General features: G+C 40.6%; 4 non-coding genes across 4 annotated transcripts; all 4 read right to left on the bottom strand.

Annotated features, from left to right (window-relative positions):
* Positions 1 to 8858: 8858 nt before the first annotated feature.
* Positions 8859 to 8930, bottom strand: trnac-gca (transfer RNA cysteine (anticodon GCA)). The gene has a single exon. It is a non-coding gene; the product is annotated as a tRNA-Cys (tRNA).
* A 472-nt stretch (positions 8931 to 9402) lies between these two features.
* On the bottom strand, positions 9403 to 9484 carry trnas-gcu (transfer RNA serine (anticodon GCU)). Its single transcript has one exon. It is a non-coding gene; the product is annotated as a tRNA-Ser (tRNA).
* Positions 9485 to 12772: 3288 nt separating this feature from the next.
* trnac-gca (transfer RNA cysteine (anticodon GCA)) lies at positions 12773 to 12844 on the bottom strand. Its single transcript has one exon. It is a non-coding gene; the product is annotated as a tRNA-Cys (tRNA).
* A 463-nt stretch (positions 12845 to 13307) lies between these two features.
* trnas-gcu (transfer RNA serine (anticodon GCU)) lies at positions 13308 to 13400 on the bottom strand. Its single transcript has one exon. It is a non-coding gene; the product is annotated as a tRNA-Ser (tRNA).
* Between the last annotated feature and the right edge of the window lie 4810 nt (positions 13401 to 18210).

Genomic DNA, 18210 nt, shown 5'->3' with positions numbered 1-18210 from the left:
ACTTCATTTTTCCAGCACTCGTATGGTTGGGCTTCGTCAAGCTTAGACGGTACTCTGTAGTTGGAAACCATCCTCTGCTACCATGCAAATAACTATAGATGCAACGTAGATCCAAAGAAAGATTTTATTATTCCGTTTTACGCCCCAAATCCCCCACATGCACTCACACTCTACAGACTGAGAACAACTTCCTCTCCCCAGCCTCACTGACTCTCGCAACTCAGTCTCACTTCTCGTAGACTCTCGCGATAATATATCCCCTCCCACATAGAGTTAACATTATGTACAATAAAGAATATTACTCAATGTGAAATAAGTTTCCATTGAATAAACTTATCTCTGATTTTAGCTTTGTCTTTAGATTGTCAAGTAGGCTTACAATCTCATGCATGAAGGGTTTGCCTAGTCATTTCTATCTATTCTATCTTTAAAACTCTGTCTACAATGATGTTACCCTGTCCCTTTCCTGTGACAAAAATGCCAATAACCAAATAAGTTTTTTTTTGCACATATTTTCACACATCTTTATCTTCTTTACAACAAATTTCTGTGCAGACTCAGCAGATGCAAGACTTTCAGTTAATGTGGCTACTGAGAAAAACGCAATTTAATTAAACTTATTTAACCACTTGCATATAGTTTCTCTAAATGCATTTCATCTGAGAGCATTTCTTTGCTGTCATGTACATTGTTCACACGGACCGTTGTTCAATGTTCAGGAAGCACATAATAGCGCGTGGTACATTTTGAATTTAGTTGGCGCGATGGCGGAGCAAATATGTCCATAAACGACAGAGAGAGAATGTCTAAAGTTTGGTATCATTACATTATCATTACATTCAGCATCTGAACCGAAAACATCCACTGCTGTTTCACCAAGCGTCGATGAAACAAGGTAACGTAGCTTCCGCTGATTTTAATCCCATACTGTATTTGTAGCGATGTCGTTATGCGGTTTGACTAGATATGATGTTTAGCTTTGATGTTTTTAAGTAGTAAACGTATTCACGTTCAATTGCAGGAGAGTATAGCTTAAAAAAGAACCCCTTCACACACACGCATGCACTTTACAGGTGTGTGTACCAAAAAACGGCACCACAGTGCAATCATATATGGGCAACTTGTAATCTGACATATTTCGTTCAATAATAATAATCTCTGTTTTATTGGAGTTTAGCATAAGGAAGTTATTTTCTCTCACGCGAGTCAGACCGATCGCGCAATGCATCACATATGCTTAAACTTATGTAGCCACGCAACAATAATTTCAGCATGCATTCACTGTATACAGCGGGACGTGATGTTGTGATTTTTCGAACGGATTCTTAACCTAAAATGCACCGCAATGCAAGTGATGCAAACCAAATGCAGCGTTCTATTGAAAATGAATGTATGTATTTCTGCCGTACCAAAATGCAATGAAGCAACTGAACGTCTGACTGGGGTGTCACTCTTCCTCACACACAAACACAGGTGCACGTGCGCGCACACACACAGGTTGTTACCATAGCAAATAGGCTCACCCCAGAAATGATATATTATATGTTAGTAGCCTAATGGTAAATGCTGCAGGTGTAGAAATGTACATAAACCAGATATTTACTTTGATGTCAGGGCTAGATTACAGCATGAAACCTGTTGTGCATATTAATAAATTAAAGTGCTTAATTGTTGGCACTGGCACTTATAAACACTAAATGGGTAAAAATTGAAATAAATAGGCTTATTTTTTGGAGCCAAATACCTCTGTTTTTTCAGAAATAAAAGCCAAATGCTTGAACATTGAACAAGCCAAGTCATTTTCGTTATGCATTATTTGTTTTGGTTGTTTAAAAACACACACAAATCCGATTACTCGATTAATCGATCGATTCAGTGCTAGATTAATCGATTACAAAAAGAAACGATAGCTGCAGCCCTATTGTTATCAAATACAGTTGCATTTTATAATATTTGATGTAGAATAACATTTACATTCATTTACTGCACATCATACTTCATTTAACACATTATTGGGAACTGCTAAAAGTGTTGGTGTATTATCAACAACTGCACAAAAGAGGGAAAACACCATATTTTAATAAACTACAATTCAAAGTTTATTTATCAGAAATTAAATTGTTGCATTGGCTGTGGGTTTAAGAAAGAGCAACTGCCTCCAGAGATGATCTGTACAATCAATCAGTTTAGAGACATCACTCCTGCTAGCACATTTCATGAAGATACTTAGGTTGATGTTACAAACAGACAAAACAGCATTTAACTGTTTTTAAAAGAGACTTAAAGTACTTTAGGAGCATCAAAGTTTGATTACAATCATTAATTTCTGTCTTTAACATGAATAGTAAAGATATCAAGATTATATTTACTTAAAATATTTTACATTATGTAGGGTGATTTTATGTACAAAAATAGCTTTGACTGGGTTTACAAATTCAGCCTCATAAAAAGTTCACAAAAACCTTTCATTAATACCTTGCGCACTGCAAGGGGCAATAAAAGGGCATGTTCTTGGCCATAGTAACAATCGGGCAATCACAGCATGGCTGATCAGTGTTTCTACTATCGACCTGTAAACTAATAGCCAGTTTTTCATTTTTAATGTAGAACAGACACAAGAAGCATTTAAAAGATTATTTATTCTTTATTAATAATTCTGTGTATACTTTTATTAATCACCTCAGCAATTTGGAAGCGGTGGCCAAAGGCCCAGGCCAGATCCCAGATCCCCACTGGAGGAGGGTGATGCATCTGCTGGGCCCGTCCACTACCCACTGGAGGAGGGTGGTGCATCTGCTGGGCCTGTCTACTCCTCATTGGAGAAGGGGGATGCCTCTGCTGGGCAGGTCTACTCCCCATTGGATGAGGGCGATGCCTCTGCTGGGCCCGTCTACTCTCCATTGGAGGAGGGTGATGCCTCTGCTGGGCCCGTCTGCTCCCCATTTGAGGAGAGAGATGCCTCTGCAAGTCCCGTCCACTCCCCAATTGAGAGTGATGCCTCTACCAGGACTGTCCTCGCCCCATTTGAGGAAAGTGGGTTCGTCACTCCAGCTCCGGTAAAGTGGATAATGTTTCACCATTAGAAATGTGGGCTTTTTTATATTTGCCCTTGTACCAGATGTTTATTGGTTTAATTTTGTAACAGGACACCAGGTGTGATGCCAGAGGGATTCCTGGATGGGAGGCAGTTGATGCCTTGGCAGGTTACCTGGTTGGCCTTAACCGAACCATAACAGCACTCTCCAATGCTGAAGTGGCAGAGATTTTGAGGTTATACTCTCATCTAAGTGCCTTTGACAAGACCTCCACCAGTTACTCCCTCAAGAGCAAAAAACAAAATTTGTCAGGACCTTGGAGGGCTTCAAGAAAACGCAGTGGCTCTGCTCCAGGCCAGCAAGCAGCTGAGAGGTATCTACATCTCATATAACTGTATTCCTTAGTATTCATATCAATATTTAAAGAGTTTGGTTCCAAAACGCAATACATCCATTTTGACTAATTTGACTAAAACATGTTTTGTATACCAAGAAAGTGAAAAGATAAAAACCACTATTTTCTGTTACAAACTTTCACATAGCATATTTAGTTTATAATATAAAAAATTCAAATCCATAATTTGATTTTCAAAGATTTATTATAGACGGTTTCAGCAGTAACAACATAAACAAGCGGGTGTCGTGGTCCACACTAGGGCTGTCAATCTTCCTCTATTATCCCATTCGAATTTCATTCATAATTTTTTTTTAAATTCGATTTATAATCGATTATTTAATGCTCAAATTTGACTAATTAATATTTACTATACCTATCTACACACGTTGTAAAAATGGGCTTATGCATTGCCAATGCCACTATGAGCTCGTATAGTTGACTTGTTTTAAATTATGTCCACTAGAAGACATTGCAGTATTACTAATAAACATGTAATTATTTGATAACAGGTGATATCTTTCTTGCTAATTAATGACTAAGCTTAGACACAAAATTAACAAAGTTGTCAACTTTAATGAAAAATTTCATTATCAACGCAGTTCTCTTTGTTCACGTATGAGGGCTGCGTAGATCGCATCATTAGTTATACAATACTTACACATAGCACACACATCCCCTGGCCTCCAATTTCACTATTCTTTTTTCATTTAAACACACCTTAGAGGAAGTGTGATCTTGAACAAGTATTTTGTTACTGGTCGAAAAGACAAACTTATCCAAACAAATTAGCATTAAAGACATTCCCAAAACGGTCGTCCATAGCACTGAGAGCGGTTTTCTCCTGACACTGTCCTCTTCACCTTGGCTGCTTCGTTCTCGTCTTCCTCATAACCTTCCTCCGCAACCGCTATCAGCTCCGCTTTCTCTTTCTCACGTACCTCCTGCTGCTGGTCTTGTTTCAAATGAATTAGCCGATGGAAATGCGGGTCGAGGTAGCTAGCTGTATTTAACAGCATAAATGCGTTAGATAGTGAACACATAAAAAATATTTTTTAATAAATTTTTTTTTAAATCCCATTCGAATAGTAGTTTTAACATTCGATTAGTATTATTTTTTTTAATATTCGAATTATATTCGATTACTGAAATTCGTTTCAACAGCCCTAGTCCGCACGTAACTTCCGGTAAACTCCGCTAAGAATAAATTACAACAAAGTTCTTTAAATGTAGTTTATTTATATAACAAGCAACACATAGATTACCTAGGAAACCAAAACATTTGTTATTTTCGACGAGACATTTGTTCAAGAGAGCAGTTTAGCAACTAGTCAGACCATTCGAGTGGCTTATGTTTCTTCCCCGTCTCAGAAAACCACCACAGGTTTATCAGTGCCATCAAAAGTATTATTTTGTTTTTGTTTGTTTGTTGATCACGAAGTACAAAGTAGATGAGGAAAACTAGGATTATGTGTGTATTCAACGCACCGCCATTGTTTCTTTACACTGCGTGGAATGGTGCGCTGTGATTTGTTGAGCGGATTTATTGCATTCTGCAGAAAAGGGGGACTGGTGTTTATCGCATTTTGGGAAAAAGGGAGAAAAGATGACAGAATAACACGACAGTTATTGGATTGTGTGTAAAATTAAGAATTTACTTTTTAATACTGACCTGATACAATACTGTTTTTGGCAGTAACTTTTATTTTATTTTTAAAATGGCGTTTATCGCGTTTTGAAACCAAACTCTTCATAGTTATGTCAATATGTTAACATGCATATATAATAAGCACTATGTGATCTGGTCATCTATTTGCAGATTGTTCATGGTCCATGGTCAGGCTGCTCACAGACCAGACAAGAACCGAATTTCTGAATGTGTTGCTCTCAAGTTGTACAAAGAGTACAAGCAACCCAGAAATAGGCCAAAGGACAATAAAGGGAGGAGATTTGCCATACCCCAGTCCATTGTAATGACCTACTCACACATCAAGCAGCTAGTTGAGTACTGCCAAGAGATCATGAACAGGACTGACCTCGTACTGGTTAATATTAACAACACCACAGTGTCCGACTGGTGAGTTAATCTTTAATATCTTCATAAATTGATTAAATTGCGTATTTGAACAAAAATTTTAAATATTAACACACTGAAAAATTTACTCTTGTGTGTTTTGTTTTCTGTCTCTGCAGGCTGCAAGATTGCTCTAAGACATCAGAACAGGGTTCTTTACTTCAGGGCGTGCGGCTTCCACGGCAGATTGCCGTGGCTAAAGAATCCCTCCTGGAGGTTCGTGACCTACCATCACAGCCAGTTCAGCATGGACACACTCCTTTGGAGTTCCAGGAGCCTGAAAACCGTAAGGGTGAGGCAAAAATCCGCAGGCGAAACAGTTCCAGAACACCTGCTATTCCACACAGTGGTGGGGAAGAAGCAAGTATTGCCCAACACGATGCTGCTTCTTCTCAAAACATCAGTACGGAGGGCTGGTCCTCTGCCAACCAGCCATCCCCAACACAGTACCAGAGCTGGTCTTCCTACCAGGCGCCCCTGGCACACTCTCATGTTTGGTCCTCCACCCACCCACAACCCTCAGCATCCTCCCAGGGCTGGTCTGCCACCCAACCACCACCCTCAGCATCCACCCAGGGCTGGTCTGCCCCCCACCCACAAGCCTCAGCATCCATCCAGGGCTGGTCTACCACCAACCCACCACCCTCAGCATCCTCCCAGGGCTGGCCTGCCACCCAACCACCACAATCAGCATCCTCCCAGGGCTGGTCTGCAACCTACCCACCACCCTCAGCATCCACCCAGGGCTGGTCCTCCAACCAGGGCTTGTCTGCAACCCACCCACCACCCTCAGCATTGACACAGGGCTGGTCCTCCAACCAGGACTGGTCTGCAACCCACCCACCACCCTCAACATCCACCCAGGGCTGGCCTGCCAACGAACCACCACCCTCAGCACTCTCCCAGGGCTGGCCTGCCACCGAACCAACACCCTCAGCATCCTCCCAGGGCTGGCCTGCCACCCAACCACCACCCTCAGCATCCTCCCAGGGCTGGCCTGCCACCCAACCACCACCCTCAGCATCCTCCCAGGGCTGGCCTGCCACCCAACCACCATCCTCAGCGTCCTCCCAGGGCTGGCCTGCCACCCAACCACCACCCTCAGCGTCCTCCCAGGGCTGGCCTGCCACCCAACCACCACCCTCAGCGTCCTCCCAGGGCTGGCCTGCCACCCAACCACCACCCTCAGCATCCACCCAGGGCTGGTCATCCACCTCTTTCTGTCCTGACCAACCTAGGCTCCCTCACCAAGCACTAGATCCCTTTAATCGCCAGCGTGAATGGCGGTTACGCAGGGCAGAACTTGAAAACCAGGAGAGAGTGAGGAAAGGTGAGCCCCCAAAGGTCAGAAAGGCAAAAGAGAGCTATCACTATGAGTGTAAGCTGTGTGGTCAGCCTAAATCAAAGCAAACTGGACACTCACAGGTACGAGGCAAATGGTACTGCCCTGCATCTGGACAGACCCTTGAGGAGTGGAGAAGCTCTTTGTAAATATAAGAAATTCATTCTTTTTTATTTATACTTTTATTAATCATATTTTTTATTTATTTTAATATTTCACAATCACTGTTCAAACCATTTGCTGTTGCAAATGGAAAAAAAATATTTCACAATCACTGTTCAAACCATTTGCTGTTGCAAATGGAAAAAAAAAATTATGGAAAAAAATATTAGTTGCTGATGCAACTATTTCCAAAAAAAAAAAAAAAAAAAAAAAAAACACAACTCTTGTGGTGTAATAGCAACACGTCCATCCTTTGGGTGGGAGACTCCAGGTGCAAATCCTGGCAAGAGTGTGCAACTGTTGGCTCAATCAGTATTTAATTAAAAAATAATTTATGACATCATTTAATCTGCATTTTCTACTTTTCTCATAATTATTACTAGATATACCCGCACTCATAATTATCATAACAAAGCATTATTATTCATACCAATCCTATTTGTATCTGTTTTTAAGCCATATTTAATCAATTCATAGCAATTTCTGATGAGGAGCTAGTGTCAGTGGGGGAACCGGCACAGAAGAGGCTGACAAAGGAAAAGTACAACTACACCTGTAAGGTGTGTGGCCAGGACAAAAATAAAAGGACTGGACACACCCAGCTGAAGGGGACTGACCCTGGGTGTCTGGAGAAAGAGTGTATAGTTGCTGTCACTATTACTTGTATCTCTCTATGTCGTTTGTATGTCTGTTACCATTAAGTTTAGGAATTTTATGGAGCCAAGAACAGCCTTGACGTTTTTATGTAATTTCCTCTTGAATACCAGGACAGTGAATGTCATCCATTGAATGTAATTGTTAAAACTATATCCAGAATTACTTGCAGAATCATTTTACATTTATTCACAAAACCCAACACTCAATGCTCAATTTATAATATGTTTTATTCACTTGTGTTGCACAGATGTAGTCTCTCATATAATTGTGTTTTCAAAAAAAAGGAGGGGAAACATGATGTGGGATTTATTTACATTTAAAGCTATACACTGTTAATACTGTTTTAGCTGTAAATGTAGCATGTGACATTTTGAGTTAAATATTTGAATAATGATTTGTTTACATCACAAAATATGTTTACTTACAAAAGAATTAGCTTTAAATGCATTTATGTGCATAATTGCATAATCACAGGGTTATTACTGTGGTGTTTCATATGGAAAATAGTTCCTGTGTTAAAATAGTACTACATTACCCAAAATGCATTGCATGTGTACTTCCGGAATGCACTACGAGACTACAAGCGAAGAGAGATGGTCCTCGGTCCTCGCTGCTGAACAAGAGATCCAGGGGGCGGGGTTCGATCTAGATCCAACTCCTCCCACTTTATATACTTTGTTCCGCCAAATGAACCAGTAAATTTGCGTTGTTGCAGCCCGCAACAACGTTTGCTCTTATCAGTTTAATGATAAGCTAAAATCTGCAGGGCGGAAGCTCACCAGGAGCAGGGTCAAAGACCCCTGCTATAGTGTGAGCACACAATTTGTGAACTTTGGCTTCACATCGCATGGGATTTACTCGTATAGTGTACGTTGGCATTTAGCCACGACTGTGCTGAAATGGCACAGTGTATGCTCGTCTTTAGCGTTAGAACAGGGGTAGGCAACGCCGGTCCTGAAGTGCCGCAATGCTGCAGATTTGATTTCCAACCCTGAATAAACCTCATCCACCTGTGGTTCTCAGGTGACCTTTAGACCTTGGTTAGCCTGATCATGTGGGCCTGATTGGAGCTGGAGCTAAACTCTGCAGGACTGCTGCACTCCAGGACCTACGTGAAAAGGATCCATGATGAACTTTGAGTCCGAAAGATTAACGCGGCAAACTACCGCAAGAGGTTACGGACATACAGGCTTAAGGGGGCACCCGGATTTGAACCGGGGACCTCTTGATCTGCAGTCAAATGCTCTACCACTGAGCTATACCCCCTATGAGAACACACGTGACTGAAGAATTGAAAAACCAACATGTGTTATGCTTCACCACAGTTAAAGCTGTCTTGATAATGTCCAAGTGAACGGTTAGACCTCCCTATCTGAGTTTAAACGCTCTAGCACTGACCTATAAAAATTGTGCTAGAAACAACGTATGTTTTCAACCATTCCGCTAAGGTTTTTCAGTTGTTATGATTCCTGTTCTGTTCCTCTTGCAGCAAACATCAACAAAGGTAAATTCGCTCAACCCAGTCTTAACCACTTTCTAGACAGTTGGCACATAGTCTGAAACTTTAAAGTCTGAAAACACTCAAGTGTCCATCAGAGACTCTGGATTGTAAGCACTTCAAAACTGGTGCAACGAAAACACGTTGCTTTGTCTAATGGGTAGCAGATCACTCCTAGAGGTGTGAGAAACAACGTAAGCTTCGGAAATGTTGCGTCTTAAAGAAAGTTCAACGTCACAACGACGAGGATGGGATTCGAACACACGCGTGCAGAGCACAATGGATTAGCAGTCCATCGCCTTAACCACTCGGCCACCTCGTCCTGTGAGGCTGTCCTGTGAGACTTTCCCATAACCCCTGCTGTGGGGCATTTTGCGATTCCTAAATTGCCACCAAGTACGTAGTAGCGTGCATCAAATTGTTTCCGTTGTTGGTGTAATTAAACGTTATCTTTTAGAAAGCGTTCATTTTGGCCTGACAGAAGGGAAACGCCTGAAGAGAATTGTGCATGAGCAATCCATCGCCTTAGACATGTTTAGAAATAATTTCAAGGACTGACCTTTAATTGATTGGGGTTCTTTTTCAAAATAGTTTTCATCGGATTTCGACATGAAACAGGCAAAAACCAAAGGAGACATTCAAGACTTTATTTAAAGGGAACAAGAGGTTTTCATTGGCTTATGTACACAGCCAACTGGCTGGGTAATGTTGACTAAATCTCAGTACACTTACCTGCCGTCCGTTCAACTAAAACTAACCGACGATCAGGTTTACAATAACGTGCATCAAACTGATGTAACTGTTGAGGTTGTTAAATCAACATGACCAAAACCCTGTCATATCTCTAACGATAGCTGTGTCCCAATTCAAGGGCTGCAACCTTATGAGCTTTCGACCTTAAAAGGTGAGCACTCGGTCTTTCAAGGTGGAAGCCTCAGAAGTTCGCGAAGAGAACTGAAATGAGACTGTCTAACCTTCGGAGGACCCATAATTAGCGTCACCTGCTGCACGCGCCCACCTGCACGTTTCTGACTTATTATAATAAATATGACATCAGAAAAATCATTAATTTATTTTAGAAATATGACACGTTGATGTATATTAAACTATTCAACAGTATAACAAATTAATCAACCTTATAAATATACGCAACATAAAAAGAATATTATTAACACAAAACATAACTTATAATACTAAAACAGTGACAAGAATTTTTTTTCTGATAAATACATTTTTATTTAATAAAGGTTTTAATTGTTTATTTTAGAATATCCACCCATTATATGCAGCCGTTGCAGAGGCGCAATGACTCTTGGGACATCCTCGGCTGTTAAGGATCCATTCGTTCTATCCTTAACAGCGCGGAGAAATGAGGACGCATTTTGAGGCTTCATTCTAAGCATCCTTTGAATTGGGACGGCCTTACTGGCCTTAAGTCGCGCTGCTGTGACGCAATCGGTCTTAAAATACATCCTCAGATGGTCGCAGCCCTTGAATTGGGACACAGCTAAAGTGTTTATTTCAGTCGAACCGAGGACATTTGTGATAACCACATCACCACAGAAACCTGTTCCTTTGGATTCTATGTTTATTTTGATAGATTTGGCCACACACTTTCTCTCTGTGCAACACTTCCCAAAGGGGCAATGCTTTTCGCCCACTTGAGAACTAGCCACCTTTCATGCGTGAAGCAAATGTGACGGGCAGAACTGTGTGTAACTTTAAAAGTGCTTCATGATACACGGAGTAACGTTTCTCAAGAAAGGAATTTAACTCGCAGCGTATCAAAAGGAACACACTGTTTCTGCCCAGTTTCGAATCGAGGACCTTTCGCGTGTTAGGCGAACGTGATAACCACTACACTACAGAAACCCACATGCTCTGACACTTGGTTGTATCAATGGATTTTGTCACATATTTTGCGATCGTTTGAAGGGACCGCACAAACTGTATGAGAAAGGCGGTGCATTTCCCAGAAATGCATGGATGCTTCTTCTGAAACCGGCAAACAGCTACACACTTCTTAGTTTGGGTATCTCTCCGATTTGTTTCAGAGGTGACGTGTGAGCAGTCAAGTCTCAGCTCTGCGATCTGACCGAATAACGCAGGTATTTCCAAACCTGCTGCTGGTAGGCTACTGTCCTGCAGACTTCAGTTTCAACCCACCTCCAACACAACAGTCTGTAATTATCAAGCAACCTTGAACACCTTGATAAGCTGCTTCAGCTAAGTTTCATTGGGGTTGGAGCTAAAATCTGCAGGGCGGAAGCTCACCAGGAGCAGGGTCAAAGACCCCGGCTATAGTGTGAGCACACAATTTGTGAACTTTGGCTTCACATCGCATGGGATTTACTCATATAGTGTACGTTGGCATTTAGCCACGACTGTGCTGAAATGGCACAGTGTATGCTCGTCTTTAGCGTTAGAACAGGGGTAGGCAACGCCGGTCCTGAAGTGCCGCAATGCTGCAGATTTTATTTCCATCGAAGCAGATTGCTTTGTCTAATGGGTAGCAGATCACTCCTAGAGGTGTGAGAAACAACGTAAGCTTTGGCAATGTTGCGTCTTAAAGAAAGTTCAACGTCACAACGACGATGATGGGATTCGAACCCACGCGTGCAGAGCACAACTTTGTGTGTAACTTTAAAAGTGCTTCATGATACAAGGAGTAACATGTCTCAAGAAAGGAATTTAACTCGCAGCGTATCAAAAGGAACACACTGTTTCTGCCCGGTTTCGAACCGAGGACCTTTTGCGTGTTAGGCGAACTTGATAACCACTACACTACAGAAACCCACATGCTCTAACACTTGGTTGTATCAACGGATTTTGTCACATATTTTGCGATCGTTTGAAGTGACCGCACCAACTGTTTGAGAAAGGCGGTGCATTTCCCAGAAATGCATGGATGCTTCTTCTGAAACCGGCAAACAGCTACACACTTCTTAGTTTGGGTATCTCTCCGATTTGTTTCAGAGGTGACGTGTGAGCAGTCAAGTCTCAGCTCTGCGATCTGACCGAATAACGCAGGTATTTCCAAACCTGCTGCTGGTCGGCTACTGTCCTGCAGACTTCAGTTTTAACCCACCTCCAACACAACAGTCTGTAATTATCAAGCAACCTTGAACACCTTGATAAGCTGCTTCAGCTAAGTTTCATTGGGGTTGGAGCTAAAATCTGCAGGGCGGAAGCTCACCAGGAGCAGGGTCAAAGACCCCTGCTATAGTGTGAGCACACCATTTGTGAACTTTGGCTTCACATCGCATGGGATTTACTCGTATAGTTTACGTTGGCATTTAGCCACGACTGTGCTGAAATGGCACAGTGTATGCTCGTCTTTAGCGTTAGAACAGGGGTAGGCAACGCCGGTCCTGAAGTGCCGCAATGCTGCAGATTTGATTTCCAACCCTGAATAAACCTCATCCACCTGTGGTTCTCAGGTGACCTTTAGACCTTGGTTAGCCTGTTCATGTGGGCCTGATTGGAGCTGGAGCTAAACTCTGCAGGACTGCTGCACTCCAGGACCTACGTGAAAAGGATCCATGATGAACTTTGAGTCCGAAAGATTAACGCGGCAAACTACCGCAAGAGGTTACGGACTACAGGCTTAAGGGGGCACCCGGATTTGAACCGGGGACCTCTTGATCTGCAGTCAAATGCTCTACCACTGAGCTATACCCCTATGAGAATACACGTGACTGAAGAATTGAAAAACCAACATGTGTTATGCTTCACCACAGTTAAAGCTTTCTTGATAATGTCCAAGTGAACGGTTAGACCTCCCTATCTGCTTTTAAACGCTCTAGCACTGACCTATAAAAATTGTGCTAGAGACAACGTATGTTTTCAACCATTCCGCTAAGGTTTTTCAGTTGTTATGATTCCTGTTCTGTTCCTCTTACAGCAAACATCAACAAAGGTAAATCCGCTCAACCCAGTCTTTACCACTTTCTAGACAGTTGGCACATAGTCTGAAACTTTAAAGTCTGAAAACACTCAAGTGTCCATCAGAGACTCTGGATTGTAAGCACTTCAAAACTGGTGCAACAAAAACACGTTGCTTTGTCTAATGGGTAGCAGACCACTCCTAGAGGTGTGAGAAACAACGTAAGCTTCGGCAATGTTGCGTCTTAAAGAAAGTTCAACGTCACAACGACGAGGATGGGATTCGAACCCACGCGTGCAGAGCACAATGGATTAGCAGTCCATCGCCTTAACCACTCGGCCAAAAATGGGGCAAAAGGGACTGCTATGGGTGGGGGAAAAGAAAAAATGAGGAAAAATTAGTAAAGACTGAAAAATTTGTTAAAAATGTAAATTGAAAGAGAAAATTGAAGAGATTTTTTTTCTTTTTACCAGTTTTTCTCCTTTTCACTTCTTTTAACTAAGAAATTACAACTATATCATTATATATAATATAATTTATATAATATATTAGTATAACTAAGTCAATATTTTAACCTATTTTACTTTATAACAAAACAACTCCTAATATTCCTAGTTTTTCTCCTTTTCACTTCTTTGAACTAAGAAATTACAACTATATCATTCTATATAATATAATATATATATAATATATTAGTATAACTAAGTCAATATTTCAACCTATTTTACTTTATAACAAAACAACTCCTAATATTCCTTGTGGTAAAACTGAAAAATAAAACATACAAAACATAATTCCACAAATACGGTTTATTTTAAAAGCAAATGTATACGTAACAATAATTAGAAGAAATGTATAAACAAACACAAAATAATATATATATATACACAAACATACATACATACATACATAAGGGCCGGCCTGGAAACTGCACTAATCTTAAGGGCCGGACTGGAGCCTGCACTGATCTGAGGGGCCGGCATAGAGACTGCACTGATCTTAAGGGCTGGGCTGGAGCATGCACTGATCTGAGGGGCCGGGCTGGAGCATGCACTGATCTGAGGGCCAGGCTGGAGAATGCACTGATCTGAGGGCCGGGCTGGAGAATGCACTGATCTGAGGGCCCGAGCTGGAGCATGCACTGATCTGAGGGCCGGGCTGGAGAATGCACTGATCAGAGGGGCCGGACTGGAGCATGCACTGATCTGAGGGGCGGCACAGAGACTGCACTGATCTTAAGGGCCGGGCTGGAGCCTGCACTTTTTTGAGGGGCCATTATATATAGATAGATATAGATAGATATACATATATAGATATGAATGAAAATATATAGAAATAATAAAAATATAAAAAGTTAAGCTAATAAAATTAAAATAAAACAAACATAAAACTAAATAATTACATACATTAAAATTACATATAATTACAATAGTTACATTTTAACAGAAATATATACATGAATATTATATGATAAATTCTACTATTATATTCTATTTCTATGTATATTAGATATAAATATTTGGATAGATGGATAGATATATATATAATAAGAAACTTTCAGATCTGACCATTATATAAAATAAAATGCTAGTGAACGTACTAGTTAAAACCCGAACTTAAAAGTTATGCTGATTGTTTTCTATATTAAAATAAAGACAAAATAAAACTTTTAGAGTTAAAGAGTCTTTCCACTCTGTAGTGGTCTGACCAGATGCTGGACAATACCACTTTCCTTTAACCTGGGAATGTCCAGTAAGTTTGCTCTTTGAGTGCCCACATGCTTTACACTGATAATGGTAATGTTCTTTAGTGTAACGCTCCTTTGGTGGCTCCCCTCTTGCCACACTTACCTGATCCGCAAGTGCTGCCTTGTGCAGTCTCCAAGCACGTTGTCGGTTCCGAGGAGGTGGTGGAGCTGATAGCTGTTGGCCTGGCGGAAAGGAAGACCATCCCTGAGAGTGTTGTGGTGGTGGTGCTGATGGCTGTTGGCTTGGCAGAAAGGAAGACCATCCCTGAGAGTGTGGTGGTGGTGCTGATGGCTGTTGGCCTGGCGGAAAGGAAGACCATCCCTGAGAGTGTGGTGGTGGTGCTGATGGCTGTTGGCCTGGTGGAAGGGAAGACCATCCCTGAAAGTGCGGTGGTGGTGCTGATGGCTGTTGGTCTGACGGAAAGGAAGACCTTCCTTGAGAGTATGGTGGTGGTGCTGATGGCTGTTGGCCTGGTGGAAGGGAAGACCACCCGTGAGGCATTGGTGGAGCCGGTGGTGGATGGAAAGACAAACCATGATGTGGTGGATACAGCGGAGAAGACCAGTCAGAATATCCAGGCCAGGTATGCAACCCTGGAAGTTGCTGGGCTTCTGCTGCAGGAGAATAGCCTGTGCCAAATGGCGATGTGTCTCCTAGCCCTAGCTCTGTGTGTGTAATAAAAGACATTGCAGTTCCAGTTCGTGCATATTTACGCTGACGAATAACTGCCTCACCCTCCCGATTTTCAGGCTCCTGGAATTCATTGGCAACATGTCCATGTTGTACAGGTGCAGATGGGAGCTCTTTAGGCTTTGGAAGCGGCTCATTTATACTGATGGAATTGCACTCCTTGCAGCAAGGTGTCTCGACCCGTTCTTGTTTTCCTGTCAAGAAGCCTGGGAAAGAAAAACAAACATCAGGTTTGAAGAGAGCAAAACTACTTTCAAAATTAAAAATTTACTATTTAGTACACTCACATAATGTTATGTACTACATAGCAATATCTCAAATGATTGTTTATTCAAACAATTAAAATTGTATGATAAATAAACTAAGCTGGGCCGGGTTTCCCAAAAGCATCGTAAGGCTAAGTAGATCGTAAAAACGATTGTACGAATCATCTTAGAATTACGGGCTGTTTCCCAAAAGCTTCGTAACTTAAGTTGCACTTGAAAATCATCGTAGATCTACGAGTGGTCTGGAGTAATCGTTCATTCATAAGTGCATCGTAAGACAACAGAGTTACAAGGTCACCTACAGGACAACCAGCAAATTGCACTCCTGCAATGACGATAATGTAATGTTTTTAATGTTTATTTATTTATTGGGTATTTCTTTGTTTATTTTATATTAAATATATAATATAATATATTTACAATTCAAATGAGAAATCAAATTTAAATGACTAAACATAAATGAATAAAGAAGGAAAACGTATTTTGTACAAGTTGGTAAAAGTTTTTTGTATTTTGGTCAAAGTTGGTATAGCAAATTGATAAATGGTTCATACCGATAGCTGCTATAATTAATCTAAACATTGTTTTGAAGGGAAATGGCATCTAATTAAAGAAACCAAATAAATATTTACGGTACAATGCAATAATCCATAATAATAAATAAACATATAGAATAAACAACAAATAATAATAATAATCTAAACTATAATAGAAACGCAGAAGGCATTTCGCAGTGGGACGAGTCCTAACTAAATACGGAAAAGAATATTTAACAAATTATTAAAACATTTAAAAAGTCATTGAACAATAATGAAAATATATAATTAAAAATATTAGTGCACATCTGCTGAAGATCATTAGCCTAAACAAGCTTCTGCTACAAAATCGAGTCATTCTATTGGTGACATTTCAGCACTTGACAAATGGATAGCGACTCGTAAGTAGCACTTAAAACCCAGCTGCGAGCGATTGTTTCACGTGCATCTTTGGGAAACACACGTAAATGAACAACGAATGTTCGTTACGTAGCTCGTAGAAAGCGCTCTTAAGTGCTAAGTTCAATCGTTATCGGGAAACCGGGCCCTGGATGATAACGATAAAGTAATTTCACAATTTGATTACTTTGCAGTTATTAAATGGATTTGAATCAACATTTAGCTGGCTTCAGCCGAACAATTACAGTTTTTTTCCTTTTAGTAGCTGCTTCACACTAGAATTTAACTCTGAAGCATTTTTTTTTGTGGTTATCACAGTAAAGGTACTTTGAATCAGTAGTGCTATAGAAATAAAGGTGACTTGACAAAGTCTAAATAATAAATGTACAGATCTGTCAATTTTTGTAAAACAAATTCAAAATATGTGATCAGGACAGTCTTTATTATTTTTATGTATATGATTCGGTGATAAACAGCTGGATATACATTGTCTGAAATATTTTATTGTTATTCATCAGTTGCAACATTCTGAGGTCTGTTATTCTTTAATACTTACTTTAGTTTATAATAATATAATTACACTGTGCACAGTATGCAAAAATAGATGAATATAGATGAATACTTTTTTCAATACAATTAATAACTACAACAAAATGATGTAAATAAATGCAATGAAAAAATATACAATTTGCAGTGTGATTCAATAGACCTATAAGAAGTGCTGGCTTTAAATACCTATATTAGCCATCTGTTATACACAACTGTTAATGATGACCATTATTGTGGAGAAACTGACATTGCAATGGCACAGCTGATCACCTTGACAACAAATATATTTTCAATTAAGAACAGTTAGTTCTGTAGATACTTCTGTACGTGCTGTCGTTGATAGGAATATACTACTGAAGTGATTCTAGGAAGCCAAAACAAAACTTACCAAGACGACACTGTAGTGTTGTTGACCGTAACTAGCACCAAGTTGGTCTTCTCCAGTATCTCTCTGCAGTCTTCAAGCAGCTGCTTAATGTGACTGTATGTCATCACAATCGCCTGAGGAATGGCAAAGACTTTGCCCTTGTTGTCTCTGGGCCTGTTTCTTGCTTCATTGAACTCCTTCAAAAGCTTGAGTGCGACACATTCTGAAATCCTGTTGGCATCAGGTCTCTCGGCAGCCTGGCCATGAATCATGAACAGTCTGTGGATATAAATATACTTTGATGGAATTATGTATGATTGGTATACTATGGCTCATTATAGCTTTGTAGGCATATAGACTACTTATATTTTTAAATTTTACACAGATAAAGCCCACACACTGAAAAAAGTCCAAGATCTCATGATTATCTGACTCTAAAATGTTTTTTTTAGCCTTAGTAAGGAATTAAATTACTACACAGGCAGCATGAAACAAGACTAGAGACATCTGTGCTGTACAGCTTAACTTACCTCTCAGCTGCTTGCTGGCCAGGGGCTGAGCCACTACGCTTCCGTGAAGCTCTCCAAGGACCTTCCAAGATCTTTTT

This window comes from Paramisgurnus dabryanus, chromosome 14, assembly GCF_030506205.2.
Source record: "Paramisgurnus dabryanus chromosome 14, PD_genome_1.1, whole genome shotgun sequence".
NCBI classification, from domain to species: Eukaryota; Metazoa; Chordata; class Actinopteri; order Cypriniformes; family Cobitidae; genus Paramisgurnus; species Paramisgurnus dabryanus.
This window is presented reverse-complemented; position numbering and strand designations above follow the sequence as displayed.